Source organism: Erinaceus europaeus, chromosome 5, assembly GCF_950295315.1.
Source record: "Erinaceus europaeus chromosome 5, mEriEur2.1, whole genome shotgun sequence".
NCBI lineage: Eukaryota > Metazoa > Chordata > Mammalia > Eulipotyphla > Erinaceidae > Erinaceus > Erinaceus europaeus.
In genome coordinates this window covers 90,986,531-91,010,655 of record NC_080166.1, presented here as the reverse complement: position 1 = coordinate 91,010,655, position 24,125 = coordinate 90,986,531, and positions in this window count along the sequence as shown.

The following is a 24,125-nucleotide window of genomic DNA, read 5'->3' as shown; positions in this document are numbered from 1 at the left end:
TAGATAGGGGCTCTAGTCTGTTGATGTCATTTCATTTTTATTTCTCTCCAACAGATCTTTGTCTCCAGATATGGCCACATTGGGGGTTAGGGCTTTAATATACAAATTTGGGGAGGAAACAACTCAATCTATACCAGTCCATTCTTGCCCATTACTACAAAACAAACAAAACCAAATATATCTTTATCACAAGATACATTCATTCTATCTCTAAAGCCACCCAAATATTAGCTCATTCTAGCATCAATTCCAAAGTCTGAACATCATTAAATACTACCTAAGATAGATATAAATGAAGCCAGAGGTGTGGTTTATCCTGAGCCAAAATTTCTTTCCTACTGTGAACCTAAAAATCCAGGCAGGTTCTGAACTTCAAAGTAAAATTGTAAGACTGGCATGCGTAGGCATTTCCATTCTTAAAAATAAGCAATGACAGAATGGAGGGAAAGAGGAACCCTTTTACATTGCTGGTGGGAATGTAAATTGGTACAGCCTCTGTGGAGAGCAGTCTGGAAAACTCTCAGAAGGCTAGACATGGATCTTCCATATGATCCAGCAATTCCTCTTCTGGGGTTATACCCCAGGGACTCCATAACACCCAACCAAAAAGAGGTGTGTACTCCTATGTTCATAGCAGCACAATTCACAATAGCTAAAACCTGGAAGCAACCCAGGTGCCCAACAACAGATGAGTGGCTGAGAAAGCTGTGGTATATATACACAATGGAATAGTATACAGCTATCAAAAACAATGAACCCACCTTCTCTGACCCATCTTGGACAGAGCTAGAAGGAATTATGTTAAGTGAGCTAAATCAGAAAGATAAAGATGAGTATGGGATGATCCCACTCATCAACAGAAGTTGAGAAAGAAGATCTGAAAGGGAAACTAAAAGCAGGATCTGACTAAATTGAAAGTAGGGCACCAAAGTAAAAACCCTGTGGTGAGGGGTAGACATGCAGCTTCCTGGGCTGGTGGGGGGTGGGGGTGGGTGGGTGGGATGGGACACAGTCTTTTGGTGGTGACAATGTTTAATTTCATAGGAGAAGCTCTGGAAATAGAATGACTAATTTCAAAGTGAATAATTCTCCTTGGTTGACTCTGCCCTATGGAAAAGGTAGAAACTAAGGTCACACATCTCTGCTTTATCCTTTTTTGTTTGTTCTTTTGCTTATTGACATCTTTCCTCTTACCCATGTCTTCCTGCCCTGCACCAGTGTGCTTTCCCTACCTTCCTTTTATCTATCCAAAGTCCTCTGTGTCAGGAAAGTAGGATGTAGCCTAAGGCCATGTGAGTAAACTTTTTTTTCTGAATCTCCCACCATGTATAGGAAGAACACGTTACTATAAGTTCCACTTCTGAATCTGCTGTTCATGCTTGTTTGAATACTTGCCTAATTCTGAAGAACTCAGAGGGCCGAGGAGTACAGGATTGTCCCCCACCCGCCAACACAAACACATTTGTGTTGCACAGTGTAAGCAGACCAAAAGTCATATTGGGCTGGATTGAAGATAGAAAAAGAGAGGAAAATGAAAATAGAAATTGTAGAAAAAATAATTTGACAGCTAACATCTTGTTGGAAACAATACAATGATGGGGGTATTAATATCTTGAACTGAAGTTTGTGTATACAAATGAATTCTGACCTTTTCCTATTGCATACCCATATGTTGTACATGGTGACTTTAATTTAGAAAAGGCAAGTTGCTATAAATCCATTTAAAGTTCTTTATGAGGACCGGCATAAGGATCCCGGTTCGAACCCCGGCTCCCCACCTGCAGGGGAGTCACTTCACAGGCGGTGAAGCAGGTCTGCAGGTGTCTATCTTTCTCTCCTCCTCTCTGTCTTCCCCTCCTCTCTCCATTTCTCTCTGTCCTATCCAACAACAACAGCAATAATAACTACAGCAATAAAACAACAAGGGCAACAAAAGGGAATAAATAAATAAAATAAATATTAAAAAAATTAAAAAAATAAAGTTCTTTATGTAAATTATTTAATTCATAGGCACAGTCCAGATTATTTTTTTATTAATTTACTTATAAAATAAAAAATATCAACAGGACCACAGGATAAGAGGGGTACAATTGCATACTGTTCCCATCACATGGGAGTTTCACATCCCATCTCTCCCTTGTAAGCTTTCCTATAAACCCAGGGTCATTATGGGGTGCAGAAGGTGGATGGTTTGGTTTCTGTAATTTGCTTCTCCAATGAACATGGGTGTTGGCAGGTTGAACCATAGGCCCAGCCTGTCCCTATCTTCCCCTAGTGGGGCAGGGCTCTGGAGAGGTGGGGATCCAGGTTACATTGGTGAGGTCCTCTGTCCGGGGAAGTCAGGTTGGCTTCATGGTAGCATCTGCAACTTGGTGGCTGAAAATGCATTAATATATAAAGCAGAACAAATTATTAAAACCTAAAGGCAAGAATATAGCAGATGAGCTTTGAAATCTCCATTTAGGAAAAAGCTAGTAGGTCTATTTTAGGTATATTCCAGGGTATCCATGACTTTACTAGTTTTTGCCTGAACATGACAGCTAACATGCAGATGGACCAGAGGTATTGTCTGGGGAGATGGTGTCAGAGTTGGAAATGATTTAATTTATAGGCACATTCTAGATGATTTTAACATAAAAGAGAAACACTAAGCAGATTTCTTAAATAGGAAGATTATCACCCAATATAATTTAGATATCATATGTTGAAAAATTAAACATGCCCTTGTGAATAGAGCCATGCAGTTTATCTTTGGGGTCTGTGAAAATGTGGATGAGCCTTTTAGGATTTCCAGCACCTCATAAACTGATGAGTAGGTGAAAACAAAGCCTGGTCATCTGCACAGGTGCACAAGCTTGAAGCTCTGAGTGTCTTCATACTTACTTGTACAGCAACAGTTAATTCTTGCGTCATATTTCCTTGATGTCAGTTTGTTCAGTGAATTTGACCATTTCTACTACTTACTAATTTATTTTGGCTCTTAGTGTTCTATTTGTGAAATATTGGAATCTGACAGCATACATGTAGAGAGAAGTTCTTATATGTGTTTACCAGTATAGGCTAAGTTTCAGTTTTATAGTAGCTTTGAAAAGACTATCTGTATAAAAGTAGGTAATCAGTTACATTAAGCTTAAACCAATAATATTACATTCACGAAGAGAGACTCATATTTAGTTATTTTTAATAATTCCTGCATCATCCATAAATCATCTGAGTGAGAGCTGGTATTGAATTAGAAACAACAGGCATCAATTTGGGGAAGAGGTTCAAAAACATTTTCTCTTTTGAAGCTACTGGTAATTGTATCTGAGCAGTAAGGGAACACAACCTATAACTGTTACACTCTGTGAAAAATAAATTCACCTTGAAGGTATGGCAATACTCATCTAAGTTATGATTTAGGGGGAATAAAAGCTTATATCAGATTCAGATATTTCTAAAAGTCATGTGTATCCCTTTTGTTAGAGAATACATGGAGGGCAATAAATAATGTGTCCTTGAGTAGAAACAATAACAGACTACTTCTTATAAGAAACTGTTCGTTTTATAATGAAGAACATTTTTTACCTGAAAATGCACTGTTTGGTGGAATATACTCTCTGTAGAGCGTTAAGTGATCTTCAATCGAGTGAATGTGGGCATTCAGTAAGTTACAACAATTTTTCACCAGTTCAGTTCAATGTGAAGAAACTTCTTACTATATTCTAAATTTAGTGGATCTTGAGGACTATTGATATTTGACTCACATCTAGAAGAGACCTAGAATTTTTATAAGAAACCCAATAATTAAAAATCAAGAACTGGGGGGTCGGGCGGTGGCGTAGTGGGTTAAGCGCATGTGGCGCAAAGCGCAGGGACCGGCGTAAGGATCCCGGTTCGAGCCCCCGGCTCCCCACCTGCAGGGGAGTCGCTTCACAGGCGGTGAAGCAGGTCTGCAGGTGTCTATCTTTCTCTCCCCTTCTCTGTCTTCCTCTCCTCTCTCCATTTCTCTCTGTCCTATCCAACAACGAATTGCGTCAACAAAGGCAATAATAATAACCATAAAAAAAAAATCAAGAACTGGACTGATGAAAGAGCTCACTAAGTTTGCAAGCACTGCATTGAGGGAAGCTTCATTCATTCTCACTCTTTCTGCTTCTCTGCCTACTCTGTCTCTAATTGTAATGAATTCACTTTCAGTTCTTCTATATTTCTGCATTCAAATGCCAAGACTTTAGTGTGTTTTGATTGTAAACACTAGTGTGTTTTGATTGTTTGGCTTCGGGAATTGCTTCCCCGTTGAACATGGGCGTTGACAGGTCAGTCCACACTCCCAGCCTGTCTCTCTCTTTCCCTACTGGGGCAGGGCTCTGGGGAAGTGGAGCTCCAGGACACATTGGTGGGGTCATCTGCCCAGGGAAGTTCACTTGGCATCATGGTAGCATCTGGAACCTGGTGACTGAAAATGAGTTAACATATAAAGCCATACACATTGTTGGTTAATCATGAACCTAAAGGCTAGAATATTGCAGATGAAGATTTGGGGTCTGTTTTGGAAATAGCTAGTAGATTTATTTTAGGCATATTTTGCCAAAGGACCCATGATTTAATTTGTTTTAGCCTGAGCCTGACATCTGATATGCAGGTGGACCCAAGTTATGCAGGTGGACCTTATGATGGATGTAGTATAGAAGAGTTTTCAAGAGGCTTGTAGATTAACTTTGGTCATAGTGACTCCAATATTTAATGTAATCTTTCTCTCAGCTGCATTTTTATCAAAAATGTTGAGACTAAATATGTCATAACATAAGGTAATTTTAATCATTGCTAATTCCACAAGAGATGGAAAAATGTGATAGTCAATACATTTGTCATTGAAGTGACTGACTTTGAATCATATTCCTGAGTTTTGTTAACAATGTGACCTTGAACAAAATTAGCAAACTTTTTTGGACCTTAGACTTGGAACTTACCTTTACATAAAGCAAAAGAGTCACTATACTTCTTTAATAAGAACCAAATTACAAAGGGTCCAGGTGATGGCATAGCCAGTTGAGTGTGCTTTATCAATCACAAGGACCTGGGTTCAAGCCTCTTCTTTCCACCTGTAGGAGGGAAGTTTCAGGAGCAGTGAAGCGGTCTGCAGGTGTCTATCTTTCCCCTTCTCTATTTTTCCCTCCTCTCTCAATTTCTCTCTTTCCTATCAAATAAAAATAGAAAAAAGAAAAAGAAAAAAAGAAAAATGGCCACCAAGAGTGAAGTGGTGGATTTGTAGTGCTGGCATCAAACCTCAGGGATAGATAACCCTGGTGGCAATAAAAAAAGAAAGAAATCAAATTAGATCATACTTATAAAACTGAGCCTCTAACATTTAGAAAATAGTCATTTACTACAAAGTAATACCTTATTTTTATTTTGAGTTGACTAATACTGTTCCAAAAAATAATTACAAAAGTAATTTCAAAACTGAAAAATAAAATTTTGTTTTGGCAAAAATAAAGCTTTGAAAGAACAGAATTTTAACTTCAAATTTTTGGATAACTGGTAAGCAATTCTGAAATATGTCTTCATCAAAAATATATTAAATACAAATGTTTTGTATACATATTTGTTCACTGTTTTATGTCACGGAAAGAAAAAGGTGTGATATATTCCACATCTGGGAGGGTATAACCATTTTCTGTTACTATTTTTAAATTTTCTACAACTTAGAAACTTAAAGCAGTACTGTTTTGTCAGTTCACTGTTCAATTTCAGAAGGTCAACTTCAGTAATAAGCAACAATTTGTTAGCTCACAGGTCTATTGTTAAAAATCTTGACAGGTTAACATAGTTCTCTGTGTAGGATCCCACAAAACCAGAACTAACTTGTCAGCGAGTCTGGGTGATTATCTGGAGGATCTCCTTCGGAACATTTGCCAGTAGATCTATGTACCTCTGCTCCTGGAGTGAGACCTTTTATCCTTCCTTTAAGCAGTTTTTTTTTATTATCTTTATTCATTGGATAGAGACAGCCAGAAATTGAGAAGGTAGGGAGACAGAGAGGGAGAGAGAAAGAGAGACACCTGCAGACCTGCTTCACCCCTTGTGAAGCTTTCCCCTTGCAGGTGGGCACTGGGGGCTCGAACCCGGGTCACTGAGCACTGTAACATGTGCGTTCAACCAGGTGTGCCACCACCCGGTCCCTTAAGCAGTTTTAATACACACACACACACACACACACACACACACACACACACACACACACACACACACACACCTTTTATCCTTCCTTTAAAGAGTTTTAGTCCTCTCTCTCTCTCTCTCTCTTTCTTTCTCTCTCTCTTTCTCTCTCTCTTACATATTCCATTCTTCAGTCCTGGCAACATGGGCTCCTCCATCTTCAAAGCCAACAATGATTATTGACTCCTTCTCATGGTTTGAATCTCTCTTTTCACTCTTCTGAAGAAAACTGAAGATAACGTATTTGGATATTCATTTACTATTGGAAATTTTCTTTGCCAGAACAACTTTAATAAATACAGATGCTTAGTAGTGTTAATGAGAAAGCCTTACGTGTCAATAGTTCAATGAATTTAATATGGCAGCATATGTAGTAACTACTCTAAATAGTATCTTGTGAGTTTTATGATCACCTTTTTGTCAGTAGTATACACTTTTGGTTAAGTACCAATTGCCTTATTACTATTATTTTAATTGTCACCAGGGTTATTGATGTGACTCAGTACCTGCACTCCTGATTTTGGTGGCCTTTTTTTTTTAGAGAGACAGAAATTGAGAGGGAAGTGAGTGAAAGAGATGGAGAGAGAGAGAGAGAGAGAGAGAGAGAGACACCTATAGCACTGTTCACGACTCATGAAGCTTTTTCTCTGCAGGTGGGAAGGGGGACCAGTGATATAGAAATAAAGTGATAGAGAGGCAGAAAGAGAAAGAGCAAAACAGACTACAGAACTGATGCTTTGTTCTGGGCAGTGGGGGCCAGGCTCAAACCGGGTCCTGAGTCTTGCACATACAAAAGCAGCACACTACCCAAGTGAGCTATTTCACAGGCCATCAAACTTTATTTTCTTTTGATAATAGCCATTCCCAAAGTACAAGGTGATAATTTACTACTTTGATTTTCATCTCCTTAATAATAAATAGTGAATGATTGGTGAAATAGCTCAAGATAGTACACTACTTTGCCATATGCAACCAAGGCTTCAGTGTAGTCCCTGAAACGTCAGTTATTACGCTGAAGGAAGCTTGGATAATGAGGTCTCTTTTATTGGCTTTGATTTTTTCTCTATCAGGTACAGAGGGCGGGCGATAGTGGCCTTCTTGTTACAATCCAATTGGACACTTACTATACATCTTATGTTTTTGTTGTTGAGTCTTATGAGTTCCTTATGTAACTTGGGTATTCACTTCTTGTCAGATACATTATGTACAAATATATTTTTCCACTCAGATGCCATTTCATTCTAATGATAGTTTCTTTTTTTGTATAGAAGACTTTTGTTTTGCTTTGATTTACCATTTGTTTATTTTTGCATTTGTCCCCTTTTATCATTGAAGTTGAGTCCCAGAACACATCTCTAAGGTAGATGTAAGGTCAATGCTAAAGAAACACTTCATTCATATTTTCTTCTATATAGTTTATAGCTTCAGGCAGAATCATCAGGTCATTTTGCATTGATTTTTGGGTGTAACAGATTGGTCTAGTTTCATTTGTTGGCATGTAGTCGTCCAATTTTTTCAAAGCTTTCTATTGTATTCTCTTGGTTCCTTTATGATGATCTAATATTATTCTAGTTCAGTGCTCTGTTGATTTTTATCACATCACTTTGTAATACAGTTTGAAATAAGGAAATGTGACACTTCCATTTTTGTCCTCATGTAAATAGGTTGAAATTGTATTTGCAAGAGAGAACTGAGATCCTAAATAGACAAGGGCCCTATACAAGTACAGAAGTAGAGTGATTATAAGACACATAGTCAAAGAGGGTCTGATAGAGAAGCTTCTTTGACATCTGGATTGCATAGCCTTTCTATGCCCTACTTCATGTTACCAGGCATTCTGACATGAGATACATTTCACAGCCACATCCATCAGTACTGAGTGGGCAATCCAGAACTGGTTAACATCAAAAGATTTTATTGAATTTTTCACATGCCTGCAGGCAGGCTATGCTTTCACCAGACTCAGATACCATGGACATAAATATGTTGTTAATAAAATTGGAGAACTAGTTGGCTGGAACCACAAAATTGAGAAACTGTGAATTGAAAAATATAAACAGCAAGATGCTACTCTCAAGGTATTGTAAAAGAAAATGTTGCAGATGTTGACTGTGATTTTTATGGCAGTTTAAGAGGAGGATAAGCTAAAGCTTTCACAAGAGCTCCTGGAAAATAACCGATCTCAGCACACAACTAATGCATGCTGATAACATCTTAGGAATGCATTTTGGAAATAATAACCAGAAAATCTCATTTTTCCATTTGCCATCTTGAAGGGCCACTTTTCTCTGGTTGGTAACAACAGAAGGGGAAAAATAAAGTAATTTTAGAAATCGATCTGTTAATAAAGCATAGTTTACACTGAGAAAGAGATAGTATACCCAGCTCAGTGATTAGCAAATGAATACATTCAGGTAGCCAGCTACCAAATTGGTAAAATAGCCAGTGTCTTTGCACAGAAGCATACTTCCTCTTTTTCATGTGCACCCTTCATACTTCTCTACTCCTACAATGTCCACTGCCATCCCCATAGCATCTCTTATCTTGACTTCTTCTTTTAAATTATTTTTTTAATTTATCTATAAAATGGAAATATTGACAAGACCATAGGATAAGAGGGGTATAGTTCTACACAACTCCCACAACCAGAGTTCTGTATCCCATCCCCTCCCTTGAAAGCTTTCCTATTCTGAATACCTCTGGGAGCATGGACCTAGGATCATTATGGGATGCAGGTGGAAGGTCTGGTTTCTGTAACTGCTTCCTCACTGGACATGGACGTTGACAGGTCGATTCATACTCCCAGCCTGTCCCTATCTTTCCCTAGTGGGGCAGGGCTCTGGAGAGGTGGGGTTCCAGGACACATTGGTGAGCTCATCTGCACAGGCAAGTCAGGTTAGCATCATGGTAGCATCTGCAACTTGGTGGCTGAAAAAGCATTAAGATATAAAGCAGAACAAATGGTTAAATAATCAGCAACCTAAAGGCAAGAATATAGCAGATGAGATTTGGGGTCTCCATTTTGTAGAAAACTAGTAGGTCTATTTTAGGTAGATTCCAAGGGGCTCATGACTTTACTAGTTTTTGCCCGAGCCTGACAGCTAACATGCAGGTGGACCAAAGGTATTATCTGGGGAAATGGTGTCAGGGTTGGAAATAGAACTAGAAAGCTGGGTCAGGCCAGAAAGTATATAAATACAGAAAGTATATAAATATTGTTAACTGCAAAGCCCATCAATTTGAACTGGAGCCCATAATCATTTCAGGAGCCTATGTAACCTCTACATCCCTGTAGGTCTGAGTTCACATTCTATGGTCATGGCTTGGAACATTCCAGGCTGCACTTATTTCAGGACCCGTCTTCCTTGAGTGGTAGAGTATGTTGCCCAACCTCCCTTCAGAGAATGGGACATTCCCTACCATTGTTGATCCACATTAAGGGCAAGGTCCTATAGGGTCCCACAAAAGGGTCCAATTTGTTGTTGCTGATGGGGATGACCAGTGACAGTGGAGAAAGGGATCTGTTAGAAGTCTAGACCCAACATAGTCCAGTTTCAATGCAGTATAGTTGGAATTAGTACATGTTCATTTTTGCCTGGCTTTTTAGCTAAACATTGTAGTCAAGTAGAGTTCTAGTTGATTGTCATGGATGCATATTGTTCAAAGCTTATGTTTTTATCACTGTATGTTTAATTTTATTGAATTACCATTGGTCTACAGTATCGTATGTTTCAAGAATACAGGTTAACAGTTTGGTATGTGTGTCTGTTATACTATACCCAACATCTAGTTTCTAATTATCACTGTCAAATTGTTCTCTTTGACCCATGCTGTCCTCTCCTTTCCCCTTGATAACCACCATACTTATTTTCTCAGTCTAAGAGTAATTTTTGCCGTGTTTTCTTATTTATTTATTTTGTCATTTATTTGCTTACTTAACTACATTTACCTTAATTATTTATCTATTCACTATGACACATTTAGGTTGTTTCCAGAGATTGTTAAGAACGTTACTACTGTATCTGTAAGTATATAGTCCTCCCTCAAATTCTCACATTCATGTTTATTATATATCTATGAAAAGAACTGATGGATTGGAGTGGATTCATATGTTCAGAATTAGTAGATGACATCAAACTCTTTCCCAAAATAGCTACACAAAACTCCAGTCCTCCTAAATTTTTTTGTGTATCCATACTTTTGCATTACAGTATTTCCATTAGTATTTCCCTGACGAGTAAGGTTATATAATATATTAAGTCTGTATACCTTTAGTAGGTTTGTTGCATATTTTATTTCACATTTTTAATGCTTATTTATCCCTACCAATATTTCTAGTGAGTTTTAAGAGTTTTTGAGATGTATTTATATATTTTATTTTTTTATTATTTTTATTTAAGAAAGTATTAATTAACAAAATCATAGGGTAGGAGGGGTACAATTCCACACAATTCCCACCACCCATTCTCCATATCCCACCCCCTCCCCTGATAGCTTTCCCATTCTCTATCCTTCTGGGAGCATGGACCCAGGGTCATTGTGGGTTGGCAGATGCAATATTGTTTGATATGGATTGTGAGAGGCATATGGGAAAGTGGGCCCTATCCAAAGGTTCCAGGACTGGGGGAAGTAGAGGCTCTATAGTGGAGATGTGAGGTTCCTGCTGTCTTAGGGTTCCAAAAGACAATCGAGAGTTAATGTTATCATCACATTATTTGGTAATTGGTTTAACTTTGAAAAGTCCTTTTGTTAGGGTTTGCTGTACAGTACCCAGTATCTTGTATATAGCTGTGCCATTGGTTGCTTCTGATTTACTTGGTCTAGGCTTTTGAGAGAGTCTGCATATCAATTACACTGCATATATTGAGAAAAGATTCAGTTTGTGTTTTGAAAAACTTTGAGACAATTAATTTTCCCCCTCTCGTATTAATTAACTAGTGATGTATATGACTACATTTTACTAGGAGTGTACATAAACACCATTCCCACCACCAAAAGGTATTTATATATTTTAAATAGCAGTCCTTTATTGGTTTTATGTAGGAAATATCTCCCATCTTTTCACTTGCTTACTTGCATACCTATTGCTTTATAATAATGAACAATTTAAATTATAACTTCACTGTATCACCTTTTTTCTTATTTGTGAGCTGCTTATATGTCCTATGTTGTCCCAGTTTCAGTTAGCAACTAAACAGCTCCCAGATAGCATTGCTTTTTTGCTAAAAAAAATAAAATAAAAAATTGATTAATTCACAGAATCAGAAGGTTTCTTAACTCCACAAGAGGTCTAATGTTATAAAGCAATCAAGTAAACTTAATTTGAGAGTGACAAGCCTCTTGAGGAAAATCAGGAAATTCAAATAGTTTCAGGTTTGACATAGCATGAGAGGATGAGGGAGAGGCAAGTAAGAAGAAATCATTGAAATTTTAACAAATTCCTAAGGGCTGAGCATGAGTTTGCATATCATTATAGTGTATGTAGCAACCCAGACAGAAAGGGAGCTTGCATTTTATGTTTTGGCTCTTCCCTGGATTACCTGGTTTATATGAGGAGGGAATCTGGCGGGGGTGGGGGGCTGTAGCAGAGTGGAAGCATTCATCAAAGGCAGTCCATCTCACCTGCAAAGACTTGAATGTGATGGCAGCTGCTATTTGGCAACATGTAGGAAACCCCACTTACTTCCCTAGACCATTTTCTCACAGGAGAAAAAAGCCTTCTGTCACCAGGGGAAGGAGGAACAATCTTTGTACCCAGCTAGTCCAAGGGAAAGAGTAGAAATAAAATCAGCCTACGAAGTCTACTGGAAAGAGTAACAGAGTTAAGTGGCGAGAGAACCCCTCCCATAGTGCACGTATACACAGACTACTGTGATACCACACTAAGCGCAAAATATAAGTGTGTAAAAGTCAATCTTACTCATGTGTGTACATATGAGTGTATATAGTATAAATTTATCAATAAGAAAGCTAACACAAAATGGCTTTTAGAATGATTGAAAAAAAACAGAATGCTTAGGAATAAATATAACAAATTATTTTGGCAGACTGTTAGGATGTGTATGGTGGCTTTATTCATAAAAGCCCTAAATTGTAAACCACACAGATGGCCTTCAGTGGGCGAATGATGAATTAAACTATGATACCTCCATCCCATGGAATACTCAGTAGTATATGGAAATTATCTATTGATTCACATAGCAACTTAGATAAGTCTCCAAGAAATTGTGCTGAGTGTACAAAACAAATCCCAGAAAATTGAAGGTGTATATACCCATTTACTTAACATTCTCAAAATGATATTAGTGAAACAGATAGCAATTCAGTGGATGTGAGGGTTTATGAAGGGACCAGGGGCAGAAAAAGAGCAGGTGGGAATGTGAAGGGGCAAAATGTTATATGTTAATGAAGTGTTCTATATTTTAATTTCTTTGTTGCCAGTAACCTGTATGTGATATTACACGTTATTACCCTTTAAAGAAACTAGGTGGAAAAAAAATAACAAGACCTCTGTATTCTTTTTACACCTACACGTCAACCCACAAATCTCTGTTGTCCTTACAACCGCTTGTGAATCAACAATTATCTCAAAAAAAGAAGTTTAATCAAGGAATAATATATAGGGAAAAGCAAAATAGAACAGTTTTTAATTTTTAAAAATTCTTTATTTATTATTGGATAGATACAGAGAGAAATTGAGTGAGGAGGGAGAGAGGCAGGGACACCTACAGCTCTACTCCACCTTCCCCCCACAGGTGGAGACCAGGGACTTGAACACAGATCCTTGTGCATTGTAGTGTATGTGCTTAACCGGGTTCACTACTGCTTGCGCCCCAACATAATTTTTAAGACAGAAATTTCTAGTTACATGATCACTATATGATGAAATGGTATAAAACATTAAAATAAAACCCATACAATTTCAGGCTTCTTTAAATATTTAGAGTAAAGAAGCTAGTGGTTTCCGTATTGAGCTGTCCACTTTAAATGGTGTGGTGTCAAGTTCTAGATAATGTTCCTCAAGAGGCATATTTTTTTATTATTTAAAAAAAGGAAACACTGACAAAACAATAAATTAAGAGAGGCATTTAAATGAAATTCAGTATACATAAAGAATTTTAAAAGGCACTAGAAACTATACCATACATGAAACAATAGAACAATCTGACATCATTTACCCACAAAAGACAAGTTAGTACACACAAGATGACAATCTTTAGTTGTCTTAATACTTAACCAAATGTGAGGAATATATTTCTCTGTAAAATTATAAAGAATAAGCATAGAAGGGGGGCTGGGTATTGGTGTACCCAGTCAAGCACAGACAGCACTAAGCACAGGACCTGCACAAGTATCTGGGTTAGATCCACCACTCCCCATCTGAAGGGGAAAGCTTTATAAGCAGTGAAGCTTGTCTACAGGCATCTTTCTCTCCCCCTCTTTATTTCCTCCTCACCTCTCAATTTCTCTCTGTCCTATCCAGTAAAATGGATAGGACCAGGAGCAGTGGCTTCTTAGTGCTGGCACAAAGTCTCCCCCCATAACCCTGGAAGCAAAAATAAATAAACAAGTAATAAATAAATATAGAGACAACTGTTGAAAGGTATTGAGAAGAGAGATTTTAGTTTGGAGCAGGGGAAATTAAATATTTCCAAAGAGCAAGGTTTTCCAGTTACAAAATGAATAAGTTTGGGGAATCTAGTATACAGCTTGGTGATTATAGTTAATATTACCATGTTGGATATGTAGAAGTTACTAGGATTATAGGTTTCTAGTGTTCTAACCACAAAGAAATGGTAATTATGAGACATTATATTTGTGTTAGCTTATGGATATGATGGGGATCATTTTTCAAAGTGGACAGACATCTGTTAAGATATGACTTCCTCAAGGATATAAGACATCTAACTTAGTTATACAATTATCATCTAATGCAATGGTATATGTTAATTATCTTAATAAAACTGACAATGTGGAGGATATCCTATGGAGTAAAAGTAAAATCTACAAATAGAAAGTAACCCCTTAGTAAACTATTAATTGTGTGACTATAAGTAGGGAGAAGGGTTGAGACATGCATAAGAAGTGTGGTTGTGAAGCAGGAGTTCAGTGTCTCTTATAATTGGCTTGACCTGGTTTAGGTTACCACTACCTGCCTTTCTTCAGTGGCCCCTCCACTTGGCAAGTGTACAGTAGTTAAGCTTGAAGCAGTGTTACTCAAAGTCCAGAATGACAGGACAACTTTGGCTCAGCTTGAGTAGACAGATGACAACTACAATGTGTGTCCAGGATTTAAAAAAAAAAAAAAAAGTTGCACCAGACACCTGGAAGCGGGATTCTTGCGTGGGTCTTTACACTTTGTACTATGGGTTCTTAATTGGTGCACCACTGTTCAGACCCTGCAAGTGTATTTTTTACTATGAATATCTTTGCTTTGAGATTACCCTATAAATATTCTCTGTAAGTGAAAGAGGGACAGTCATACTTTACCATTTCTTCTCTACAAAAATAAGCATGAAATGTATATTCTATCTATATATATGGACATCTTGCAAAATTCAAGTCAAGCAACACAGATATTCATATAAAAGTATCCTGTTGTCTAAAAAGGAATCCATTAGTTTTTGCTGAAAATATAAAATAATTTATTTATTTAATTAGTCATTGCCCTCTAGGATTATCACTAGGACTTTGTTCCTGCACAACCCCACCACTTCCTGGCTGCCATGCTCTTCCTTCTTCCTCCTCCTTTTTATTATTTTTGATTGTTGTAGTTATTATTTTTGTCTTTGTGGTTGGATAGGACAGAGAGAAATGGGGAGAGGAGGGGAAAGCAGAGGGGGAGATAAAGATAAACACTTGCAGACCGGCTTCACCACTTGTGAAGTGGCTCCCTTGCAGCTGGGGAACTGGGGGCTTGAACCGGGATCCTTACACTGGTCCTTGTGCTTTGGGCCACCTGCGCTTAACCTGCTTCAGTACTGCCTGACTCCCCTTTTTAATTGTTTATATATTTTTAATTTTTATTTATAAACTGGAAATACTGACAAGACCATAGGATAAGAGGGCTACAACTCCACACAATTCCCACCAGCAGAACTCCATATTCCATCCTCTCCCCTGATAGCTTTCCTATTCTTTAACCTTCTGGGAGTGTGGACCCAGGGTCATTATGGGGTGCAGAAGTTGGAAGATCTGGCTTCTGGAATTGCTTCCCCGCTGAACATGGGCGTTGACAGGTCGACCCATACTAACAGTCAGTCTGTCTCTTTCCCTAGTGGGGCAGGGCTCTAGGGAAGTGGGGCTCCAGGACACATTGGTGGGGTCGTCTGACCAGGGAATTCCAGTTGGCATCATGGTAGCATCTGGAACCTGGTGGTTGAAAGAAGAGTTAACATGTAAAGCCAAACAAGTTGTTGAATAATCATGAGCCTAAAGGCTGGAATAGTTCAGATGAATAGTTGGGGGGTGTCTTCTGTTTTGTTAGTAGGCCTATTTTAGTTATATTCCAAAGGGCCCATGACTATACTAGTTGTTTTTTTTTCTTTTGTTTTTTTTTCTGAGCTTGACATCTGATATGCAGATGGATCCAAGTTATTGTCTGGAAAGATGATGTCATGGCTGGAAAAAGGACCAGAAAGCTCTATCAGGGAAGAGAGTAGCTCCCAAATATGAGAAAGGTGTATAAATATTGTTGACTATTAACTCCATCAATTTGATGTGATCTGGGCCCATATTCAGCTTATGAGCCTATGTGACCTCTGCATCCCTGTAGATCTGAGCTCACATTTTGTGGTCATGAGTAGGAATGTTCCAAGCTGCTCCAATTTAAGAACCCATCTTCCTCAGGTGGAAGATAGAGTATGTTGTCCAGCCTCCCTTCGGAGGATGGAACATTTTCTACCATTGTTGATCCAAGCTGATGGCAAGGTCCTATGGGTGCACACAAAGGGGGTCTCTTGTGTTGTTCCTGATAGAATGATCTATAACAATGGAGAGAGGGATTAATTTGAGGTCTAGGCCCATCATGTCTGTTTGGGAATCTCAGGACTCCCAGACTAGGGCCTCATATGATGGGGTGGTCTGATAGTGACTAAAGAAACATTGTTAAAGTTTGCCAGTTTCTTGCCCTTATTCAGCTTTTGCAGTCCTTACTTTGATAAGGTTAGCTTTGGAATGACTGAGGATGTATTAGGAAGTAGGTGAGAAGGGTATCTAAGTCTAAGTAGAAACTATTTCACTGGGCACTTCATGGTGTCTTTTTAGGTCATTCTACTTACTTGCTGCATGTATTGACTCACTGCAGACTGTTGTGTACTTTTGCTTTCAGGTATATATTTTGCCTTAATTTGTGGATACATGTGAACATATGTCCTATCTCATGGGACCTGGTATATATCTAGGTTTTGGGACTTTGTTAGGAAGTGAACCACCCAAAATGGAATTAGAGAATCCTTTGAGAAAGGAAAAGTCTCACTGGAGTAATGATGCTGAAAGGTTGACATTCCGTGCCCGATGTCTCTGGACACAGTCTAAAGTGAAGCATGCCAAGGTGGTACTTGTTGCGTTGATTAGGTTGGGATCAGGAGATGCAGTATCAGTAGGTATGAATTGAGAGAAGCGTGCAGGAAAGTGAGTCCCACTCTAGAGGTTCCAGGACTGGGGGAAATGTCGGCCTTATAGAGGAATCGGGAGCTTCCTACTGTCTTAGGGTTTAAGAAGGCAATAGGTAGTTATTGCTACAATCAGATTATTTGGCAATTGGGTTAACTTTGAAAATCCCATTGTTAGCATTTGCTGTATCATATACAATATCACCATAATTTATGTCCTTTGACATTATTTATATATATATCTGTGTCTTATAGAGTAATGCCATTGGTAGCTTCCATTCTCTCTGCTCTAAGTTTTTAGAAGAGTCAGCATTTCAGAGAACAAATCATTATTAGAAGTGTATGAACAGGAGTCGGGCTGTAACTCAGCGGGTTAAGCGCAGGTGGCACAAAGCACAAGGTCGGCATAAGGATCCCGGTTCGAGACCCCGGCTCCCCACCTGCAGGGGAGTTGTTTCACAAGCGGTGAAGCAGGTCTGTAGGTGTCTATCTTTCTCTGCCCCTCTCTGTCTTCCTCTCCTCTCTCCATTTCTCTCTGTCCTATCTAACAATGACAACATCAATAACAATAATAACTACAACAACAATGAAAAAAAAAAAAAGAAGAAGTGTATGAACAATTTGAGACCACTGTTAAAATTCAGTTTGGTTATATGTTTGAAGAGCACACATGATATCATGCATGAATACCCAGGTTCAGGATTCCAACTCTCACCTGTCAGGCAAGAAGCTTTGTAACTGATGCAGACTCTTTTCAAATGTAACTTATGTACTTAAATCTTTTTTTTCTTCACTTTATTGGAGCGTTAATGGCCATTAAGAAAATACAACATTAAGTACATATAACATTGTTTCGTTCAGCATTCATTCCTTATAAGAATTATGAGGAAAAAGTGAAAAACCAAGAAAGCTAGCTAAAATTACAAAATGTTATTCAGGGGCCTGATTTCGTTACATATCATTTCATTTAAAGTTACAGTTTCCTAACCCAAGTGTTCAACAACAAATGAATCATTAAGAAACTTTTGTTAAAGAAGTAATATATATTACACAGCTGTAACAATCAGTGAGCTATCTTTAGCGATGACATGAATGGAACTTGAGAGAATTATGTCAATTGAAATAATAGAAATAAAGGCAGACACCAGAGACTCTTACTCATGTGTGAGTCCTAAGAAACACAGTAAGGAATAACACAGAGTTCATCCTTGATTCAATGAATGCAATCTATTGCGGGTGATCCTGGGCATAAGAAAGAAGAAAGACAGAGGGAGCACCAGAGGGTTTCATCAGGAATTTTTAGTGCTTTAGGGTTAAGGAGGATTATCTTTTGGTGGAAGGGGAGATGTGGAATTGTACAACAATAATCCTATAAATAAACATTTTTCAGTAAAGTGATAAAAAATAAAGCTGTAGTTTCCAAGAACATCAAAGTTATAAAGGACTTTATAATTACATAAGTGTTGTCTATTATAATTAGTTAAATTATAACCAAAATTTCATCTAATATCTGCTCTCAGCTGTAGAATCTCAGGTAAATTAATGTAGGGCAAAAGGAGACCCAACATCAGGACTCATGGCACTAAGAGTCTAATTTAGGAGAATCGGCAGTTCAATGTGTTAAAAAGCATTCTGTGTGAATAAAGAAAATAACAAAGATGGGTGGGATTTTTTCCTCTTTTCCTTTTTCTTCAGCCTAACTGAAACCACATAGTGAATTTTCAGAAAATAGGAAACTTGACAATCAGAAACAGTCCATATAAAAGAAAGGATAATTTATAGTATAGTACAGAAAACAATATTTAACTCATGTGAGTCATTCTAAATTAATGTCCAAAACAAACAAAAAAAATCATGTGCTATATAACATTTTTCTAGAACTCTGAGCAAGTTTAGTTATAGATCAAGTGAGTTGGAATTTTAGTTTTCTTATTGCAATTTTCTATAAAAGCAGCATGAGTTATCAGGCATCCATTCAGATTATCTTTTTCAACATTGTGTGATAAAGATGACTGAACAGAATTATAAAAACAAAAATATGCCCAAATAAGCCTCTTCCAAAGACAAATAGGAAGTATGATACTGTATGATGGTCATAGGAGATGGACTCATAGATATAGATGATATGTTATAAAACCAAAAAATAAAGGGCTGTAGAAGAATGATAAGAGCTGAGCAGATTAGCACCAAAGAAGAAAGGGATATTCCTGGCGTGGGGAAGAGAATGATAACATTTTTTAAATGACTCTGTTAAGCTGATATTGCTTAAGTATAGAATATTTAGGGAATGGAGGTAATAGAAACTCTTGTGGAAAAGTGTGGAGATTTTTCAGAACACTTGAAATGAGCCTACCCTAAGACTCAGCAGTTTTCCTCCTGAGAATATACCCAACAGAAACAAAAGCACTCATCCAAAGACATCTCTGTATACCTATGACCATGGCAGTACAATTTATGCTAGTGTAAACTTGGAAGCAACCCAGATGTCCAATAACAGATGAGTGGCTAAGTGGTAATTCGATTGTAAAAGAAGAGGAGATATTACAGCAGACACTGTGGAAATCCAGAGTATCATGCGAGACTTCTATGAACAATTATTTGCCATCAAGTTAGATAACCTGGAAAAGATGGAAAAGTTCCTAGAAACTCAAAACCTCCCAAGACTGAAACAGAAGGAACTAGAAAATATGAATAGACTCGTTAAAACCAAAGAAAACAAAGCATTCATCAAAAGCATTCACAACAAAAAAAGTCCGGACCCAAAGCTTTTAAGTAAAAAATTATATATATATAATTTGACTCCAGGTTTATCGCTGGGGCTCAGTGCCTGAAATATGACTCTACTGCTCTTGGTGGCCATCTTTTTTCCATTGTTGTGGCTGTTACTATTGTTGTTGCTGCTGATGATGTTGAATAGGACAGAGAGAAATTGAGATAGGAGGGGAAGATAGAAAGGGGGGAGAGAAATACCCTTGCAAACCTGCTTCACAACTTGAGAAGCAACATCCCCCCCACACTGGTGGGGAGTCAGGGGCTTGAACCAGGATCCTTGCACCTGTCCTTGCACTTCACACCATGTGGACTTAACCCTTACTGCTCGCCCCCTAATACCTATATTTCTTTAGCATTTCCAAAATGTTTAATGACATAGAAATTCTTCCTAAGCCATCCCTAATAAGCTATTGTTAATCTAATACCAAAAATAAAACTACAGCATGATACCCTGATGAACCAGGTAAGATATTGTAAAAGATTCTAGCCAACTGGATATAGCAGTACATTAAAAAGATTGTATGTCATGAGATTTATCTCATGGATATAATGCTGGTTCAATAAACTTAAATCAATAAATGTGATCCACCATATAAACAAAAGGAAAATTAAAAAAAAAAACCTGATTATTTCAGTAGATGCAGAGAAAATCTTTTACAAGATTCAACATCCTTTCATGACCAAGACACTACAAAAAATGGAAATAAGTGGAAAATTCCTCAATCTAGATAAGTCTATATACAGATAACCTATAGTGAACCTCTTACTCAATGGTAAGAAGAAATGTGGGTGGTAGATTCTGGATGGGAGATATTAGCTGAATACAAGCTTTACAAAACAAAGAAGAATTCAATGTTTTGAGGGTCTGAATGAAACTGACAGCTATGCGTAGAGACCTGAGGCATAGAGGTGAAACATTTTTGAAGGAAGGACAGTTTGAAACTTACTAGGAAGTAATTGGTATTATACAAAGAACAATTTAAATATTTATACTTCCTTAAAATACAGAAACAAGGAGAGAAAGAACTTTGGAATCTGTAAAGAATCTGGATTAGAAAAAAATATTAAATTATGGGAAGATTTCACATCTTAATTCTCTTAAAGAACATACTGTAAGAAATGTATGTTCCTATCATCTAAATAGGTACAAACTGAAAATTTTGACATCACTAAGTTGGCCTTTAAGTCTTTTATTCTAAAACTCTTCAGAGGGCTGTTAAAAGTGAAAGAAAGTGCTAGTGAAAGAAAGTGCTAGTGAAAGAAAGTGAAAAGAAAGTGCTAGTGTCTAATTTTAGTGAAAGAAAGTGCTAGTGTCTAATTAATAGACAGTGGTCATCTAAAATATTTACACATTATTAGCTGGACAACCTATTGAGTTAGTTGATAGTCAAAGAATCATTGACTTTATAGACTATTTAATTACTTGCTGGAGCTTACTCCTTTTTTGTTTGTTTGTTTTTACTCCTTTTTTTGTTCACTCACATAAACAGATATTCATTTACCATCAAATAATCTCAGTATGCCTTCAATAAACATGCTAGTTATTATTTGAGGAAATAGAATAGCTGGAAATGTGTCTCAGTGATTTTTAGGTGTGAGGTTCTGGGTTCAATTTCTGACACTACACGTACCAGAATGGTACTCTGATTCTCTTTCATAAGTAACAAAATATTTTTTTAAGAAAAGGAAACTGTGCTTTCAGAAAATAGAGTTCAGAAGGGGGAGAAAGTGAGTTGTTCTGCATTGACAACAGTGTCTCTGTGAAAGGATTTGTTTACTTTTTCTGTAACTCATCCTTCATATTCCCTCATGGTCGATATTTTATGATCAATAATAGAAAAAGTTAAAAGTTAACAGTGACAAGCCCTCCAAAAGTCAACCAACTGAAGTAGTAAATAGTTACCAACATATGGGAGGAGGTCTGAAAAGATAGTTCAGTGTGTTAAGAGCATAGAAATTGTATGCCAGAAGGCATCAGAAGTCCCAGGTTCAATCCCTGGCACCATGATAAGTCAGAGCTGAGTACTGGTCACTCACTCTCCTAAACAAACGAACTAGAGCTTAAAAAATAGGAGAGTACGTCAGTATCCCACCTAGAAAATGTCCCTGTAAGCTGTTTTATTTTAATGTAAATGGAATGAGGTACATTTGTCAGAAAAAAAATACATGAGAATTAATTTTCTTTCCTACATGTTTTCTACAGTAAAGAAGCTGTGCAGTTTTACATCATCACTAGATATGTGAGATCATAACAGTGCCCTTTCATTTCTGATACAAATCACTGTAAAACGATATACAGTATTCATCCGGGAAAGCAGGTGTAAAATTGCCCAACTAATTATAACCTTAACAAGCAGTGACTATCAGGCAACCAGTGGCTGCCTTCCTAGTGAATTTGGGGTGACTCCAAACAGGTATATTTCAAGGTAACACATAAGACGTAAAGCATGTGACTCAGAGAGAGAAAGGACTCTGGAAAGAATCCAAATCCGATTCTCTGATGTGAAGGAAGGAAGGGCCCATTTTTGGCAACTTCAAGTTCTTTCTCTCTACTCTGTTAGAGTGACTGAAGGATGCATTGGATCGACCTTCCCGTGGTGCATCCCGTGAGTACCTATTCATTCACTGGGGAAACTGACGATCCTTCCTAGCCTACTGAATCCACATGGATTCCAGTCACTTTCAAAGCCAGCAACAAGCAACTCCTGACAGCTTTCAACCTGATGCTGTTGACTGGCTATGGAAGAAGGGCAAACGCTAGAAGAAGAGTGACTGAGTTAGAATTGAACAAACAAGGGTATCCCAGATGGGCAACACAGCTTTCCCACTGACGATCTGCACTGGTAAATTCAGAAGGTTTTTATGAAGCTATAATGATGAAAAAAAAAATTTAAATCAGTACTAGGAAATAAGTTATCTAGAATCCTGAAGCATTCAATAGCAAAGCAAGCTTGAATGTCTGGAAGTCACACTTTACATAGCCTTTACCTCTTCCTGAAAATCTTCACAAAATGCCAGCAGGCCCTAAACCCCAAAGGGAGAAGAAAGTTATTACCAGGATCTATAGGGTTGCTGACTCCCCCTATGATTCTTTGCCTGGAGGCCAGGAATACAACATTATATCAGAGCCCTGTTCAGTGAAGTGTAGGACTCATAGCCAGATGGTGTGATCACCTGCTTCTAGGCAATGCATAGAAGCAATTATTGTTGTTTGGCTTCAATCCAAGACCAAAATAAGGAGTTTACTATGTTAGTCCCAGTAACTATATTCCAGTTGGTCCAGGAAGTTTCAGATAAATAACATTTCCAGGAAGGCATTTCATTTTCGTGGTAAAAATTACCATGAATATTTTTAGTAAGAATTGTATTGTGGTACTATTTTGGAAGTTGAATAATTATTTTTAGTGCCTCCAAATCAATGTTCTGTAAAAATATTTTAGAATGTCTCCATATTTATGGCAGTAAAGAGTCTAATAATAACTTCTAGCACAAGGGACTGACCTATGAAACAACAAACTATTGCCAACCGAAGTATATTCATACTTAGGGAAACAGGACATTGATACTAGAGCTAGGATTCCTTACGATAATCCAACATTTGTGTAGCTGTACTAATTCCTGTCCTACTATGTTTCTTAATGATATGATAGCTGGATTTTTTCTTAATGGAGATTATTGTTAGGTTTTTGATCATGATCATTTGTTATTTCTACCTGCTATATCATTATCTAGCACAATTATTCTGCTTTTTAAAATACAGTGCCTGTTCCAAAACTATTAAAGAAGACAAACAAAATATGCAATATATTTTTTAAATGAAGAACTAAGATTGGATGACAGTATACTTATTCAGGTTGAACTTTAAACCTTAGACTTTCCCTAATTCTTTGTTTTTTCTCTATCCTACATTTTTCTAAAATATATGTGCCAAGATGTTATGTTTATAGTTACAGACCCCAAGAATCACTGGATATTTTGTGTCTATAACACATGCCAGCATAAATATTCACCAGTTGCTTTCCATTACTACCTGGGAATGAAAAAAAAAAAAAGCCCTCCCCAGATCTAATTCACCAACACTTGAATAAAATAATATTCAACAACTAAAACACAAGGTTACTGTCAAAGCTTCAGCAAAAAGAAAAAGATTCCTTTATACTTTCAGATTAATTCAAGGATGTTGCTTTTAAGATAATAAAACTCTAAGTATATTAGTAAGGTCTTTTATTTAAAATATTTGTTTACTTGAAAATTATTAATTTGTTTTTGCTGCTACAGTAAAAGGATCTATTTTCAGATTTCTTCTTCTACTAGTTAATGTTTTCTTAGAGGAATGTCACTAATTTTCTATATTTACTTTATAGCCTGCCACCTTCCTTTAATGTTTACTAATTTTCAAGGGTTTTCTACTGAACCTTTGGATTTTCTACATATAATTCCTTTCTCTTGCCCAATTGTTATAGCTTGGCATTTGAGCAGTATGCTGAATACTACTAGTGATAGTGTACAGTCCTGACTTGTGCCTAACTAAAGAGGAAG